The sequence below is a fragment of the Struthio camelus genome, chromosome 2 (assembly GCF_040807025.1).
Source record: "Struthio camelus isolate bStrCam1 chromosome 2, bStrCam1.hap1, whole genome shotgun sequence".
In the NCBI taxonomy this organism is placed as follows: Eukaryota; Metazoa; Chordata; class Aves; order Struthioniformes; family Struthionidae; genus Struthio; species Struthio camelus.
In genome coordinates, this window is record NC_090943.1 from 44,223,090 (window position 1) to 44,242,042 (window position 18,953).

Sequence of the window (18,953 nt, forward strand, 5' to 3'; positions counted from 1 at the left end):
GGTCTTTGGCCCCAGCCTGGCCCCGCCCCCTGGGCGCGGCCGTTGGCGCCCCCTCCCCCTCCCGCGCGTGGCCGGCACGAGGGAGAAAGTTCTAGATTCGTCCTGGCCGGGGCCTGGGCTGCGCGGCCGTTATTTCTCCTGTATTTGTTTTCTTCTTGGTAGTAGCGCTTTGTCTAACTGCACCATGACTAATCCTTGTTCTCGAGGCGGATAAGAGCCACAAATGAAAAGTCGTAGTTTTTCAAAAATGTAGCTCCAATAAGTATGTCCTTTAACAAGTAGTGCCAAAGCCAGGTCTTAGAGAAGGTTGTTCATCTCCTTAAAACAAGATGAGCATTATCTTCACCTATGTTGTTTTGTAACAAGCGGGCCAGCTGATTAGTGTATCCATGTGCTTATTTTTGAGCATAGACTGTTGAATTTTGATTAAATTCTGATTAAGAATAGGAAAATCAAGTAAGCAAAACTCATTAACTGTGGCATAGATAATTTGTATTCTTACACTTCAGAAGTGAGCACATTCAAGCTACTTAATTTTTTCTAAAAGGTTTGTTAGAATTCATGCTGTTTTCTTTTTGCTTGTTTGATCAAATTCCTTACGCCTTGGCTATGATGTGTCAAGCTGAATTCAAACTGGAAGAACTTTTATAGACTGTGAATGGAAACCGTGGTTATGGTACATATCCGTTCATGCTTACCTATATTCTGTATTTTTCATTTCTCTAGCTCAAAAGAGCTACTTTATCTGCATAGCTTTAACAGTGGTGTAAATTGGTTTATTTATTTATTTATTTAACTTACTGTTAATTTGCACTGGTAAAGTTGCACTAATAGGCTGCACTGATAGGTTTCGTTCTATCAAATAGATTGCTGTGGAAACATTTTTTGTTATCCAGTGCAAAGATCTCTTTTTGAGATACGAGCTGACACCATGCAGACTCATGATTTCTTTAGGATTCATCGTGAAAAATGATGAGCAAATTAGATAACTAGAGCCTCTTTTTTTCAGTTTATAATGCCACACAAAGCCAAAACAACATTTTAGTTTTCTTTTTTGCTCCTTTCTGACCCCCTGTGTACCTATCCTAGCTCTTACAAGCACTACCAACCTCCTCCAAACAGACCTCAATCCCCTCCCGCCCCCAAATTTCTTTGGGAAGCTTGAGAAAAAAGAGCTCTACTGAATATTAAAAATCATGTGCTCAACAGAGTGGTGGTTTTATGGTACTGTACAATTATCCTTATACTAACATCCTACAAACCTATCACTTTTTTTTTATCTCAGTAGTTAGGCATACCCTTCCATTCAGTCGGGGCTAACAACTTTATCTGATCTCTTGCAGACAGCTCCCTCTAAAATTATCTAATTGATTAAGAATTAAATTAGACTCAGCTTTCTGCTTTTTTTTTTTTTTTTCCAGCCAGACAGCAGTTCGTCTAACCAAAAAAATAGTTTTCTCTATAAACTTTGCCACACTTATGGCTAACACATTTTAAATTTGGCCAACTAGCAACTAGTGGTTTACAGCAATGCTGACAAAGTGTTTTAGCTATTAGTCATTTCATTTGCTTGACATGAATAACATTAAGTGAGCTGTGTTTGATTGAAGAAGAATGCTTTCTTCTTCACTATCCAGAAACCAGTCGTGGTTACTTGCTCTTTTTCTTCCTGAGCATACTTGTGTGAAGATAAAATAATCTCTCATCACTTTTTTCTTACTATTGCTTTTAAGGCCACCGAGTTTGTTACAGCTCTCAGAGAAGCACTTCTGAGATGTTTCCATAGATCATCCTTTCCTTCGAAATGTCTAAATTCTGTGTTCTGATAATCTCCTCTTCCTTGTAACTGTTACCAAATTGTGCTCCTTTCAGCATTACTCATATCTTAAACGTTTGTATTTCTTTGTTACTGTATTAGCTTATCTGCAAGCTACATCCTCTGTATTATTTGGTACTATTTATAACGTCTGATCCCTAGCAGAGAATCTTTCTAGCTCAAATGAGTCTTTACTGTAAACAATTTAACATCTTTCTCTATGCAGCTTGATGCTCTCTCTATTCTGTCTAGATTATTTTACTGCTAGCTGATGTATTCATGTGGCAAGATAGTTGTTAGAGTGACTGGAGTTGGTGGGGTATTGAAAGGTGTACCTCCAACTCAGGCTTGAGGTTTCCCTGTGAGCATGGAAAGTGTTACATAATATAATTACATTACCGTAAAAGAATAGAGCCACTGAACTGTGGTTCAGTGAGTAGTCTAGATATTTCTCATCAGATGTCCAGTCTGCCTGTGGTGTTACATGCTATTACCCAACACGTTCCGCTAGCAGTCTAAGCAAAGGGCTTGTAAATCAGAAAGTTGTTGTCTTTCCCATCTAAGCAAGTAGCCTGATATGAAATACCCTATGCAATGTTCATTAGTTGCTGTGGGTGTTTCTGTGAATAAAGTTTTCAAGTAAATGAAACTTTAATGTTTTTATTGGATGTTTGTAAGACAAATTGATAATCCAGCCCTTGCTGAAAAATGGTTTAAAGATTCCTACTGATTTCAATAACAAGAGTAACGTATATGGCTTTGTAAGGTCAGCTGATTAGACCTGCTGTATCTAGTTTTGCCAGCTCATTTTGGTGATGCCTATCGGTCATGCAGGGAATGACCAGGGCAGAAGGGCAGCTATACTTTCAGCGATGACCCCTCTCAAACCTTTATTGATGCAGGCAGCTGGGTACCTTCCAGAAACCCAACGAAGACATCCCACCTCGGCTGCAACTGCCCCCGGCCAGCTCGTGCATCTGGCAACCACAGTGATAGTGTGGAAACATCAGGGTAGCTCGGCTTGGTCGGGATAGTGGATATAACCCATAGATGACTCCTTTTATCAAAGCAAGAAATGGGTTGGAAAACCATAGCAAATGCAGTAAGGTGCATAGTGTGAGGCTGGAGAAAAAAAGTAAACATCATACGCTATTGTATGTAGTATCAAATATGATTGTACTGCAAAGTGTGCACTGTGTTCCTGTCCTTAGTTGGACGGAGCTCTTGCACATGCTTCCCTCCTTTGGATGGAGGGAGAGAATGGCACACAGGGCTGTTGTGCTTTGGAGTTCTGGAATGTTATCTTAGTTCCTATGGCTAAAATATTTATGAATTTTTTTAGACTTTTAATTTTTTTTCTTTCAATGAAATACTTTAGAATACTTGCAATTGAAACAACACATATAAAATAAAAGCAAACAAGCATGAGTTAACTGAAGCACGAGACAACATGTCTCATTAAGGTAAAATTCATATGCTCTAAATCACTGTAGCTGCGTTATCAATGTCTTTTTGATGTACAGATTTTTTCTAAAACGGTTTCAATTATTCACCAGTTTGTCATATATAAGTAGGCAAAAGATTAATAAACATTTTGATCTGTTTATGGGAGAAATTCCAGAGAAGGAAATATATGCACTGGTTATTATACAGGTCAGATACAGCAGTCCCTTCTACTACAAGCATAATTTGTTATTAATATGTTAACATCTACTGGTCTAAGTTGCCACAAAATCTTTCACTTTAGATTCAAATAAAATCTAGAATCCCAAAAGGGTATCTTAATCCCATGGTACTATTACAAAAGTACATTTACCAGTTAGTAACACTGATATCATACAGATATAATAAGCAAAGAGGGAAACGTGAGTCAGTAAAATGCATATTAGCACTTCACTTTTTCTGAATTTTTCTATTGACTATATATCTTAATTTCATTATATCATATGTCAGTTGACTAGACCCCAGCTTTCTCCATTACACAGCAGTAATAAAGCATGTAGTCAGAAGCAAGCAAACAAAATATTCCCAATATCCTTCAACTCAAAGCAAGCCCCCCTGCCCACCCCACTGTTGTTCCCACATGACTGAAGCAAGAGTTGATGGTGGTTCTCAGTCTTCAGGTAGTTTTAAGTGGGAGAATGGCCAAAATACTTGCATTACTATTTTTTTTTTTTCAGTAGCTCTTGAATGGGATGGTCATTATCAAAACTGGCCTTCTTTATTATGTTTTTGTAAATATATGGCTTTCCACTAATTATTCGCCATTTTTTCCTGCTGAATAAGTAGCTCAAAGACATCAGTGGAGCAGTGGTATAAAGAGACAACTATCTGCTCCCTGATCTGCATGGTGAGGCATCATGGTGACGGTATCTGACATAAGAGAAAGAAACTCATACCCAGGTACAACAGAGTATCTTAGTGTAGAACTGTCATGGTAATATGATGTGAGAGCTGAAAATTAACCATATAATGAACACATGCAGGAAACTTGGGTGCTGGGGGAGCAGAGTGCTAACAGCTCCTGCTCTTACCTAGCTCCCCTGGAAGTACTGTAACATTGGTGGAAACAGTCTTGATTTATGTGAGCAAACCTGAGGTTAGCACTGATCTTTTTCCTTTTAGCTTTCTCTTTAATCATGCTTACTCCGTATGTATACATACAGATATTTGTTTGAGGCCTCATAGCAGTACTGTACAATCTTTTCTTGCTCCTCAAGACACTGGTATAGCACAATGAAGGACAGGAGGAATTAGTAACAGTGCTCTGTTGTGTGCATGTTGGTGTCATATGAGAAAAACAACTCTACTTCCTATTTTAGAGTATTGGATGCTATTTCCTCAACACTCAGTTTCAGTTTTGTATAATTAAGATTTTTAACCCTAGGACAAATGTCTTTTTACGGGCCAATGGAATGTGACATTGTTAGTCTTATGGTTTTACTTGAAATTCCAAGGATTGCCTTTCCCACTGTGAGCGCTCCACAAGTCTGAAACTGAAATGTCTGAGAATGCCAAGGACAGAATTCTGGACTAAGCCTGGGAAAGAAACAAGATAAAACTTCCTGTTCTTCAGAGGGACAAAATTCAAGGAAAATAAAACACTCATCCTTTCTCCTTGCCTCTTTTTTTAAACACAGTAAGACAGATTTAGAGAAGATAACAACTAATCTAAGCAAAAATGTAGCTTCAAGAAAAAGTTTCTATGGTCTTGAAAAGAAATCAATTCAGACCCAAAGATAATTTTCCCTGTTATCTCATTCATAGACCCTTGCCCTTCCTCAGAGTAATACCAGGATCTAGGACAGCAGCAGCTGCTATTGGTCTGCAAAGTTGTCTGTTCCCTCCTGTGACAGGATGCGGAGTGGAGTACAGCTTTGATGTGGAAATGCCTCAAACCTTCATCTTGTAATGAGCTGCCCTAGAAGACCGTAAACATTCTTAACTAAAAAGAAGCCACGCTTTGTTTGAACAGTTGCATTACTGTGGGTTTTTTTTTTTTTTTGATAGCAACTAGTGAAATCAGAACAGGATTTATACACACTTCTCACCCTGCTGACCATCTTTTTGCAGGTGGGTCCTTGGCTCCAGCCAACTTGGTGACTTTCTGCGTAGCAGCAATTTCTGTCTAGCCCCATCCAGGGAGTTCTTTCCATCCTTTCTGGAGCCAGGCTGTCTGCTCTTTCTTGTGGTCTCTCTGACTTTCTCCCCCTTGAGCATGCTGAGTAATTTCCCATTCTCTTTTGCCTCATCCAGTCTTTTCAAAGGAACATGTGACTGAGAACACACAAATAAATATTATCTGTGTTACCAATGCATACATTCCTATATGCTCCACTGTAGCTGGGGAGCATAGCAGAGAGAACTGTAATACCCAAGTTGTTAACTTTCTTGGTAGAAGCCTGTACTTTCTCTGTGTTAAAGGTGTGTATACACCCACACATATCTGTGTGCAGGGGTTAATTTCACAGCTAGCCAGCATACATTTGGTAAATGCTGCTAATCAATTTTATTTGTCTCTTTGCTAATAATTCACTGAAGTAGAACTCTGATCTAAAGAAATACAACTTGCTTCAACTCTTCCGTAGCCTTCCTCACCCAAAGTGATAAAATATAAATAATAACGGTGATAAAGGGAACCCTACTGTGTACGGAAAAATGTTCAGCTGACTAGGAAACCAGCGATAATGAAAAAGCATCAAATGCTAACATCTGATCATAACAGTTCCAGGTTTCAGCACATCTGCTTTTTCACACCCTTCTACACTTACAAGTGTAGGCTTTCTGAATGGGTTCATAAAGCTGCTGCAGACAGCTTCCAAAGCTTCACTGCCTAGTTGTGCATAATTTGTCCCTGGCCTTCAGCATCCTCACTCAGTATACCTTTTTTTTTTTTTTTTCAAAAATGGTTATGCAGAATAGATAGAACATCCTGCCTCAGGGCTGCATGTCAGCAAGCTTCTCTAGTTTGTTTTGAGCCTTCCAGTGGATATTCTTTCAGACCTTTGTATGACCACATGTTCACTTCTGCACTCTCCTTATGTTCCCGCTTTCTAGAATTACATACCTGCTGGCATCTGAAAGGCTATGAAGTTAATCCGTGGGAAACAGTTTGCTTTTCTGCCACCCTTCCACCTTACCATGATTTATGCCATCGATATTACTGTTGTAGTTACTAACAGTTTTGACTCTTCTGAAAAACAAATTTTCATCATTATCCAATAGAAATGGGGCAAATAAGTTCTTTTTAACACTTCAGCACCTTCGTTTTTCACCTATGCCACAATGAAATATTCTGTTTAAGAGGTATGAGTTATTGGGGTTGAAAGCTCTCCAATAAAATGCCAGTGTTTTTGACTTGGTGTAGTATTTCATACCCATCTGTGTCATCTTAGCTCCAGTGGCAGACTAGCAATCACAGCAATCGTCACTTGGTGGAGCCAAATCACTCTGCAAATGCAATGTGCCTTATGAATGGTCAGGATTTGTACACTGGAGAAAGACAGGGATGAGAGAACTTGAAATTTTTTTGAGAAAACAGAATTTTTACAGCTTTGCTTTTAATTACTCTGGCATAGGAGACATAAAGGTCTTGTCACCTGAGGCAACAGTTATTGCCTTTTGCTGGAATAGGATAGAAATGTAGTGTATGTACATTTGGCAGTGTATGTGCAAACCTGTGAGGGGCAACCAAAAGCTGTCACTCTTTGCTTTTGTACATTTTAAAGAAGTTCAAATTTTTAATGCTAAACTGTGCAGTCTTTTTCCTGATGATATGTTCTTCAAAATTTCAACCATTTTGCCATCTCTGTCTCAAGTTTTCTGAATAAAGTTGAGAAATTTATTTCTAGTATAAAACACAGAGCATCCTAAGGAAAAAATGAGAGGGTGCCAAACTATAAACACCTTCTCTGCACTCTGCTGAGATTAGCAACTCTTTCCTCACAGTGTGTTTCTTTCCTTTTCTTTCCATATGTATGGGACATTTTAGTTAAAGAAGTGTTAATAGTAGGCGCTCCTCCTGTTTCTGATTCTGTTTCACGTTTATTGTAATTGCTGTAACAGAGCTCAGGGAAGTTACATCTCTCTCTGCCATCTTGATCTTCAATGATCAGGGGTTGTTTTTGAGAGTGTATGTGCTCTCTTGCTTTTTTTTTTATCTTCTCATTACCTAGTTTTCGTTTGTATTGAGTTGTTCCAAACCGGAGGGATAAGGCTAGAAGGCAGGCCCACTTTTGAGGAGGTGTATTGACTGGCATATAAATGAAGTCTTACCACTTTTTTCCATATATTTGTTAAACCTGTCAAATCTCATTCACAGGGAGTAGACTCTGTCGATTGGCTCCAGCCTAGTATTTTTCTTCAAAAATATATTGAAAAAAGGGTGAAGAGAACTCTTCTGGTTGGTGACCCTACATTTCAGAAAAGGCTGGTTGGCCTAGTCTGTAATCTGTTGATGGGTATATCTGGCAAGCAGGATAACAGAATAGGAGAAAAGCCACAGCACTAAAGGACTGCAGCTTAGCATTTGCTGAGTAGAGAGATGTGTGTTTGAAAAAATCAGGTTAGAAGATAAAATTCCCAGTGACATAATAGCATTCCAGTCCCACACGTTGTATGGCTAGACTCACAGCTCTCTCATGCCAACTTGGAAGTGCATCTCCTTCCATGACCCGCTGGATCAGATGACAGTTGCAGTTTTCATGTCCTTGAGATACTGGCAAGCCTGGCAGAGTCTACTTGTAACTGCTTTTATCCTGTTATACAAAAAGAGCAGAAAGAACAGCAACTTCTCGTATTACAGCTTTATTGGTTTTGAGTATACAAGCATATTAAGGATATTATTAAGTTCTACCTAAGATTGCCCAGATAGTTAATTTCCTCAATTATTTCTGCATAAATTCCACTCTTTCAGGGTGAAGGAGAACATCATCATAAAAGCGAACCATACTTGATTTACATCTTAAGTCATTACTACTCGCAGCCACAGGACTTTTATGTAGCATTAAAAACTACAGTATTATACCTCTGAAAGGAAAACAAATGGAAGAAGAGAGAGTTAAAAACTGCATGTAAGGAACACGACACATTTTATAGAAAGGCAAATGAGGTTACTGATAAAAAAATAACAAAGCATAAACAGAAGAAATGAGACCACTTGAAACAGAGAAGCAAATTTCCCGTGTACAGAAGGACTTTGTTATTAATGACAAAAGATGGAGTAGGGGCAGGATGAGAATGGAGCATTGCTTCTGTGTACCAAGAATACTTGGAAAGAGGCCCTGTGACAGCACAGGCTGGGTGGGAATTAGTATTCTCAGCTAGCAAGTTCATTGTTTTGCTCCCTCTGATGTGCGACTGGGACCGAGGACAGGGTTAAGTGACAGGGCCCAGGAGGGGAGGAACAGTCTCAGAGTTGGCCCTGGAATCCAGGGAGGCCTGCAGTGCTGAGCTGCAGGCTGGAGGTGTCTCCTGTTTCTCTTGGCCAGGGTTTTGGGGAAAGTGTACTGTGGTGGCAATTTGAGATTAAAGTTTGGTAAAGGAGGGGGTGATGCAGGTGCTCAGGACCTTCTCTGTCTCTGTCTCTTCTCTATCTCAGACGCAGTGATGGGATGGGGGGTCAGTGTTGTCAGGCCATGAGGGGGAATTGGGCTTTGGGTTTGGGTGAACTCTTCAAGGGGCAGGAGAGTTCATGAATGGCTGGGTGCTACAGGGCCCCTGCACTCAACGGGGATCTGGGCCAGTGCACTGGGAGCTTTGCAGACGCCTCAAGAGCCAAAGGGCTGGTTTTCATGAGGGGACATGCCTTAGGCTCTGGCAGGAAACCATGCACCTATCTGGCCTCCCAAGCATGTAGCAGCAGGCAGCTTTGCAGGCCCCAGCCCTCATCCTAACTTTGGGAGTTATAGCACCCAGGAAGGAACAAAGTGTGGCAGCCACTCCTTTCCCTAACCCAGCACTCCTGCTATTCTTATTCCCATTGCTCGACTTGACCCTAGGTTTTGGGTCAAATGTAAACCTTGCTGGCAGCTGGCTGGGCCTGCCTGGCCCCAGCAGGAGGATAAAGGCATTTCTCTCAGTCAGTGCCATGCCAGATCCTTGTGCTCAAGGCTGTGCAAGAAGTGAGCAAAAGTGTCTCTGCTCCTGAAGACCAGAGCCCTCACCCTAGGCCCAAGGTCAGCCTTCTGTGGAGTGGCAAGGTGGACACCCAGCCTGGGTCTGAGAGAAGGGCTTGCTGCTGCCCTTCATGAGCAGCAGCCTCGTGTTAGCTTAGCTCTGAGGGGCATCCAGATTGGGTACAGCAATGGCTTGGGCCGTGGCAGGCATTTGAGGTCTGTCCTCATCTCCGGAGGGCATGTTTGGTGTTTGAAAAAGTAAATGGACATTTTCCAGCCTTAATGGCATAGCTTCATCATCCCTTTTCAAGCTTTAGAGGCTACACAAAATATTCAGTGGAGTTCCTGAACCAGTGAATGTTTTACCCGTATCATATGCTAGGCTTTTTGCCTAGTCACAGAATTTCAGGGTTCTCCGATTGATGGGTGAATCATACCTTTTAGCTGGACTACCTCACATTTTTTGAAATATATCTTCATGTGCTTTTTTATGAACATTCATCATTTTTATAAACCTAGAGTCAATATTTAGCATTTTCCAATCAGTGAATCCTGCTTAAACTGAACATTCAGGATTCCTGTGGTATAGGATGTTTCCTGTTTTTTGTTTTAAGAGGTCTCCAGCTCTCCAGTACTTTTTGCTACTGACTTGGGCAAAGCTCCACTATTTAAACTACAGAGTTCCTAGCAAAACTCATGAAATCTAAAGACTGCTGAGAGGGCGCAGAAGGGTAAGCCTGAGCAGATCTTTTCTAAATCATGGTTGTCATACAGTCTGGCAAGCTCCTTGTCCTGGGGTTTGCCCTACTTGAGGTTAGCTGGAGTTTTCTTCTTTTTGTGACTTTTCTGGTAGTTTTGGCAAAGTAGTTTGGAAGCTTTCAGTTCCCCTCCCCCCCATAGTTTACCCTGTCAGAAACGCCAGGGATGCTTCCTAGAAGCCAGTGGAGCGGGTGCTGCGTGTCCCTTTTCTCCTGCACAGACTGGAGTTGTTGACCTTGGAGCTCCCTCGACAGTCTCTGGCATAGCGCAAAGAGGGCAGATGATAAGGCCCGAGAGAGGCAGTCTGGCTAGGGAGATAATTATCTACGAGCTTCACGAGCGCCCGTGGTTCTACTTCCAAACATCCTTTTTGGTTTGCTGCAGCTGCAAGTGTTTGTGCCCCAGTTTTTTGTGCCCCATGCTACAGTCCCAGGAAAAACTGCAGTGTTATTTCTGAAGAAGAACGCCTGAGTTGCAGAAGCAAGATGGTAGCTGGAAAGAAGAAGTTTTTACCAAGCGTTTAATTTGGTTGGAAATACTACTCTCTATCTAACCTGGTTTGAAACATAATGTTCCAACCAGCCCAACGTGCGGTCACAAACAAAGATTCAAAGGAAACGATGTAAAAAATCCCTGAGCTTCTCACTGCACTTCTGTGCCTAGAGTCTTCAAAGGGACAAGCCTGTCAGCAGGCCCTCTACCTGTTACAAAGCACGTACCTGACATTTGTATTGTGAATATAATCTGATTCTAAGGCAGCAAAAATTTTTACCTCCCTCACTCACATCCACACCAGGTGTGTGCTACAAAAACCATAAAATGGTCCCAAAAAGTCTGGACAGAATCAGACTAAAATAATCCTAGACCCTATGGAAGGCTACATTTCACAGCCAGCCTACATTTCTCAGCAGGGAGATTTTAGATGATTAACGTTTCCCTACATGAATTTATGGGTACCTCTGTTACGAAAGGTATCGCTTATGCTACATAGGTGCAAAATCAACTTTAGCAGCACAGTGCAGTATCCTTGTGACTGCATCATTCACAGCACGGTGCACTACCTCAGCCAGTACAAGATGGATCTCTGCCTCTTAGGCCTCTTTTACTGCTTTTGTTCAGTCAGCACAGTGAAACCAGAGAAGACTGGGGAAAACAGAGCTTCTGTTGTTCTAATGTAGCTTAAAATGGTTTCTAGTTCATGTAAATAAGCTGGTTTGAACCACATATAGAATATCCACACAGCTTTTTGCACTACTTCAATGGAGTTTAACCCATACCTAAAATTCAGCTGGCCCAGTGCTGCGAAAAGGTAAATTCTTGCTATTGTGGGTAAGCTTAGCTCCTAGGGTAAAGGTTTTGCAAGACTGGGCCTTTACACCCTTTCCTGTACTTCATAAAGCTGGTGTAAAAAGCCAAAGTTCTCTCATTAGCTGTTAGGCAATATATCGCTTCTCAAGACTTTTAAATTCATTTTAGAGAAAAAAAAAACTTTCACTCCAAAGGAGTCCCACTGAAAGAAATGATGGGGATAGCTGACTCTCATATGCAAGTAAAATATTTCTCCCAGCCACCTGCTTTCTCTCCACAACTGTACTGTTCTGTGAACAGCTTTTAGACCTGATTCCAGCCACATTATTAGCAGTTAGGTCAACTATTTACCCCAGGCAAACCTTCAACCACCACTTACCTCTGCACTTACTTGGTGCAGGCTGTAATTTTCATCCAACAGCTATAGTATTTACAGTGTAAAAATCTTAAAGATACTGATTCTCCAAGTCAGAAGGAGAAGGATACATTTCTATATTAAAAGAGGCATTTTACATACATATATACAGAGAGGAGGGAAATGGAGATGTTTTTCTTCAACGTCTCCTTTCAAGAAGGGAAATTGTGAAGAAAGTTTCAAATCTTCGATCATGTTAGTCATCAGTTACTTTGCATTATACAAAAATTAGTCCTGGCACCTGCCTTCCAGTAGGCCTGAAGTGACAGCTAAACTGGGAAAATGCAGTACAAACCACTTAGTACCCAATTCAGGGACATGATAGAAGCTCAAGAGGGAAGACAACCAGAGATTTCTCAGTACAATAATATTACATCGTCTTCTAAAATTAGGGCCAAGCAAACTGTAGCTCAGAATATGCTTTATTGTACAGTGCTAGACTACTTCAAATCTGCTCCAAGAGTAATGTAGTCCTGAGCCACTCCACTGCCTTCATCGGCAGAAAAGAGCAAGTTTTTCAAATTTCTTACTAACTAAAGCAACAGGTAAAATCTCCCTCTCACAAAGAACAGAAGATTTTGGGTGCATACTATTTCTGGCATGAAGGTTTCCATTCTGTAGAGAGTGCTAGCATACACCTAGCATAGCCCGCTCTTAAAAACCTTGACCCTTGACCTTCCATCCGAGTGCAAGAGTTGCTACTTCTCACTGAGAAGGAATATGCCCAGGATATGTGTAAGATATAGGAGTGAAAGCTAAATGGTCAGCAGACAGATGTCCCCCAGCAGATCCATCTCTGTTCATAAAATTTGCATCGAGCAGGACAGCGTTTCAGTGGACACAGTACAAAAAGGATTCCTCCCTTCTCATGTCAGCTGTTAGAAACCTGAGAGGGACTCCCCTGTGGAAGCCAGACCACTTTTAAATTTCTTTAGAAGCCCAGAAAAAGGCAAGCTTTCTTCTCTATGTCATAGATGAAAATTAACGTGTTAGTAGGATCAGTCTCCTGTATCTGTATAGGAGTAAGAGTGCAGTACTGCAGTTGCTGGCTCATGAATGGGAGTCTGAAACCTGGCTTATTTGTCCAGCTTCTTGTCCTAGCCTAGACATCTATCTTGTCTTGGCCCTGCCTGATTAAGATCCTTTTTACCACCTTCTTTCCCACCATAAAAAAGAAACGGAGATTTTTAGCTTTGTTTTGAAGCTGAAACATTGTTATCATCCCACTTCAGGAAAAACTGTGTGTGTGGGAAAAATAGAGTGTGCAGGTGCGTTCAGATGTCTAAAGGCAAGACTAGAGGCAAATCAGATCAGTGCAGTGAGAAATGTGGAAAGGTATAATTAACACTGGATGATGACTTAATTTCTTTTCTTTTTAAATTTTAAATAATAATGAAATTAAGAAGAGTCCCATACCCAGTACCCTGAATGGTCACTGTGTGTCCCTTCCACAATGAATTCAGTTCAGGAGCTAAGTTCCTATGCCCGGCCTGGCAGCTGCCTGTAAAGGCTCCCAGCTCAGCAGGCTGCAAGCCTGCAGGCTGCTAAAGGCATGTGGCAGTTTCACCATGGATATTCCCAGGACAGTATGTTTACTTGCTCTCACTGCAGGGCAGCCTGGGCCCTAAAGTTGTCCTTGGCACCCAAAATGAGCAGTCAATACTGGGGAGAGAGCAGCATTCCCTCTTGCTGCTCCTCCAGCTGCAGCAGTTTTGATACCTCTGCTCAGCTCCTCCTGCTGGAGCTCGGGATTTCAGCCTTCGTGCCTGGCTGCAAATGAGGCAGCCAGTCTCTGCTGGCTTCCCTTAGCCAAGCTGTCGGCAGGCACAGGTACTTGGCAGTGCGTAGCACAACACTCATTAGCTGCCCGCTGCGTCCCTCTGTCCTCCCTGTGGCCAAGCAGGTCGAGGCCACATTTCCTTTCGCAGGAGCCCCGCGGGAGCGCCTGCCCTGGCTTTTCTGAGCGCTGCAGCAGAGCCATGATCGGGCCAGGGCCTCAGCTAGCCGAAATCCGCGCTGCACTGCTGAGGTCTGTGGTGCCGTGTCAGTTCACGGCAACCCGAAAGCTGCCAGGTGAAGGGAAAAGCTTCTGGGCAGCGTGGCAGCTTCACTGGCATCCAGGCAGCCCTCCCTGAGCAGATCGCCATCTACCACACGCCCTGCATCTCCATCAGCTCCTCAAGACTCACACACAGAAAGCGGCCAGGGTCTTACCCGTCAGCACAGCCTGGCCAAACAGCACTCAAGGACAGTCCTTTTGACAGATGGCAGGCTGCGTCCAGCTCTCTGGGGCCATGCTGCAGAGAGTCAGGCTGCAGCTGCGTGTGGCCAAGCAGGTCACGATGCACCTTTGCTACCAGAGACTGCTGACCAGCCCTGGCTAGAAACACCCCAAGCCTTTGCTGATGTCCCAGAGCAAAGCACTCCTGGGCACACTTGGTGCCACCAGGAGCTCAGCAATGAGTGGTCCTGCTCGGCCTCGTGGCTGAAGCAAGTCTGGTGGTGGTGGTGGTGGTGGGGATTTGGTGTGCAGGAATGAAATGGCCAGGTTTATGGAAAAGAAAGCCATATTGTCACTGGGACTACCAGAGTCATCCAAAGAGCAGTGAAGGAGCCTCCAGCACACCATCAACTGCTGCCTTGCCTGACTCCAAGCTCCTGAAGCTCAGCCGGAGCAGCTCTTTCCCTCGGGCTTAGCAGAGGTCCTGCTTCTTGCCATGGCTGGGACAGGCCTGCTTAGCTCCCCCTTACAAACCAACACAAGGCACCACCCAAGGCCCAACTGTATTCACTTCACTTCTTGCATTCTCAGGTGCCTTTAGCTGCACACCACAGCCTCTTGGTCCTGCTCTGACACCCTCCCAGAAGCCCCTGGAAGCCCCAGACACGGGCAGGCAAAGCTGCCTCTTTTGCTTGTTAGCAGCAGGGAGGAAGGCAGCAGCCAAAGCACAAACGGGTGGGAGCTCCAGGCTGCTCAAGCCATGCACGCAACAGGCACTGAAGGGTTAAGGCCTAGTGCTCCTTGCTGCAGTACAGACTCTGTCTCCATAGAACCCACAGGAATTTACCAGCTGACTTGAGGACTGCTCCTGCCATGCACGTCTGCAAAAGCGATTACGGTTGGGCTGCCCCGCTTCTCCCGGGGCACAAGGTGGAGGATTGCTGCCGAGGCAGCACACAGGCATCAGGGGTACGAACCCTGCCAAAAAGATGACAGCAGGTCCCTGTTGCACAGATGTGCGCACAGTGTAAGAGCAACTCAGCTGAACTCTTCCTGGGAGTGATGGGCGAGGGGAGCATCACAGACAAATTCCTCCTCTGCTCTGCGTGCCGGCTTTTGTGGCAGAGGCTTTCCTACTTGAGTGTGTGCATGTGGAAATTGGCGATCAGGTCCTGCACAGCCCCAGGTACCTCCAGGTTAGCAGCCAACATGAGCTCCAGCCCCAGTGCTGCACCCTCCATTGGGAGACTCGGTCATCTCGGAGTAAGACTTCAGGCCTGCAACGTGGAGCAGGGGCTGACTCACAGGAGAGGTCAGCCAGCCTGGCCCCTCTCGCTGGCACCCACACAGGTGCTCTGGCAGCTGCTGGGCTCTCCAGCCTGGAGCCATCGCTCCCATCAAGAGGGCCTGAGGGAACTCCTGGTGACACAAACACACAGCCAGATCGACCCAGTGCCTCTTTTTCTCAGGCCTTTGGCATTTACACGCTTTTCCATCTTGTAAGCTCTCCATTGCTCATGCCCACTGCTTCTGGCGAGTCTCTTGGCTTTGCCAAGATCTGCTCTTTTCAAACCCAGAACACTCTTTTGCACAGTTTGTGAAAGACAACACCTGTGAGCTCTCCTGCGCCTCACAAGAACGAGGAATGACTTCACCAAGACTGTAGCTGTGGTCTCATATTTTGCCATTATCTATAGTGCTGCCTTCTGCATGCAAAGGCTTTGGCTTCTGAGACCCCTTAGTTATTTTCTGCCTTTTTTTGGTTGTTGTTTAGACCACACAAGAACTCAAAATACTTCCCTCTGCAGCAAGCAGTGGTCCCACTTGAAGGACGCTCACCCACAGTGATTAAGTAGTGTGAAACTAAGAGACAATGCCTGACCCTTTGGCCTCTTTCAGCACTTTTTTTGCAGTTTCAATACCACCGGAGCACACCAGCTGAACAGGCTTTTACATACCCTGTGCTTAGAGCCACCCTCCTTGATAAAGCTACAAAGGCCATTACCTACACTTGTTACAGCTAGTCTGCTACATGTTAGTAAACACTGATTCAGAGCATGAAGCCAGCTTGCATTACCCGTTGTGTTTCCTAAGAGGGCTAATTCTGGAGAGAGAAGAATAATATAAGACCGGCATGTATGTACGAGCGAACAAGCCTAGGAGAGGTTTGGACTATGTAACATCCCTGCGTGCACTGAACTGTTCACCCCTGAACTGCCATATTGCTCTGCTCTTCGGGTTCTTCTAACAGTGGTGGTTCCCTCCTTTCTTCATCTTACTTTTTCAGTGATTTCTCCTTTTGCCAGGACTTGTCACATCCTCAGATATTGCTGTATTTTTCTTCCTTTTTGATCTTCTGCTCCATTTTGACTTTTCATTTTTCTGGGCTCTCACTCTTTGGGGCAGAGAGTCTGTTTCTGAGACCTTACTTTGGGCATGTTTTCAGCCCGAGACAACAGGTACTTCATTTCCTCAAACTATTAGAACCTCTACCTGAAGACTTGTTTCAACATCTATATCTAGGATTTCTATGGCTCCATTAAGAGTAGGTTTTCACTCTCTGTGCTAAACATAGCTTTGTGCTGTTCAAACTCTTATGACATCCTTAGATGCACACTCATGTATGTACCAGCTCCCATTTTTGTTTCAAATATTACATGAGGCAGTGAAGATAGCTTCTGCGGTAGTTATTCTAGCAATACTTTTTACTATGCTCTGGTTGCAAGTGACCTGTTGCTCTGAGATTCAGCACTGTGTAAGGTGGAGAAGTGGAGAAGGGTGCTGACCGCTAGTATTTTTTCTGAACCCTTGGAGAGTAGAAGCATGAATCACTTCTCAGACTGTACAGTCTTGGGTCCCCTCCGTTGCCACCTGCTAAGCTACAAGAAACCGGCTAGACCCAAGGGTGTCCAGTGCCTTGACAGCTGTTTTACAGTGCAAACTCTTACCTAGGTCGTGTTTGCAGTGTGAACAGAGTGAGTGAGGCACAGGGATATCTATAATTTGTTTGCTGCAGCTTTGACTTGCTCTTTGATCCTGGCAAATGGGAATCTGCTTTCCGGCAAAGCTATCTTTGTGCGTGGACACTCCTATTAAGGCAGCCTGCAGTCAGTACCTGCAGGTCACTGCTTCCCCAGGCACGGGCATGAGGCAGAGATGCTCTGAGATGCATCTGGGAAGGAGTCTTCTCTGACTGCTGAAATTTAAAGCAGGGATGCAACATTATGTATAAACAGTGGAGAGACTTTTGAACATATCCTGTACCTATTCCAAAGGCAGTGTATCTGCCGTCACTTTTACTTAGTACGAACATGCTTTATTTTGAAGTGTCTGATGCTATTGTGAATCTCGCACTGCACATGTGACCACACATTAAAACACAGGTGACTAGTGTTAGACTCCTAAGTCCACAGTGGGGAGAGCCTCCAAATGTGGCACAGTTTTCAAGACGGGAAACACTCAGCTGTTGTCACTAAGAGGAAGACTAAACTGTAGCGGTCGAGTGAACAACTGGCTCAGGATTCATGTGCACAAGGCAGCTCTTGTCAGACTGCTCATACCATGCTCACTCCCACAGTGCCCAGTGCTCAGGGGCTAGGACCGACCAACTTTTACTTCCTTCTTAGTTAGGGTTAGAAGTACATGGAAAAAAGCACAGACCAAGCCAGAATTCTGCTCCTCCCCACGGAGCTCATGTTATTTTTGAGAAAGTACAACTTTACTGCTAAGAACAGCAAAGCCCACACACATCACACCTGGTGTAACAGACAGAGCGCCATGGGAGCAGAATTGTTTCAATCAATCAAGTAAACAAATTATGCAGCAAACCAATTCCTCTCTACAGAGCTGGTCCTGCAGGGCCTGAGCAGCCCACATGACTCTTGATCGCACTGCAACCCTTCTAGAGGCTTTGGCAATGCTTTTCACACTCAGGTGCCTGAAATTAAGTGTTTCAATGGGTTTAATTGAAGGGAGAGCATGGACTTGCATGCTTTCCCTTAGGCACTTAAGTTGAACATCGCAGCTCTGGTCTTTGAAGGCAGGCCCTATTCCCATGGGCAACAGCTGGAACAAGCCCTCGAGGTACACATACACAGCGCTGCTCAGGCACACAAAGCCTCATGCGGGGAAGGCGCACCCATCTGCGCTGGTGAGAGAGAGGTCAGGAAACTTGGCATCTAGTTGAGCACCCTCAGCGCCTCATGTGGAAGGCACCCAGGAATAATAGCTGGGAGTTGGCCGGTAAAATGCCTGTGGAAATCACAGCGAGGCAATGCCGTTAAATAGGTTTCCCTCTGGAACGGGCCAAGGAACTATTTCCGTTCCAGGTTCCAGGTCTTGCTTTTCTTCGTGAGGGGGATGAGAGACCTGGAGAAATCCAAAAACACAAAGGAATATAAGAATAGAGAGATTATCTGAAAAAAAAAATACCTTCTCCAACAGGTAATAGACGGAGCTATGGAAAGTGTGAAGAGAGAGGAAGCCTATGTCTCCTGTCACACTAGCCCCATCTAGACTAGGAAAGAGCGAGGAAAGAAAGGGCGTTCCCTTAAAAATGCAACTGAGTGAGACATAAATCATGAGTTAGTTCATTGAAGTGAATTAAGTTTGGCTCATGTGAACAGCGGGGAAATGAAATCAATTGGCTGGGAGCCCTGGGGAGGGGAGGACAGAGGGAGAGAAGATAAGATATATGATATGTGATGAAAGGGACGCAGAAGGATAGAAACGTGAACAGGCTGGAGGCGATATACCATTCTGCCCTGGGTCCTACTTTCCTGATGACAGCATCCTCGAAGTGTGGAACAGAACTGGCTA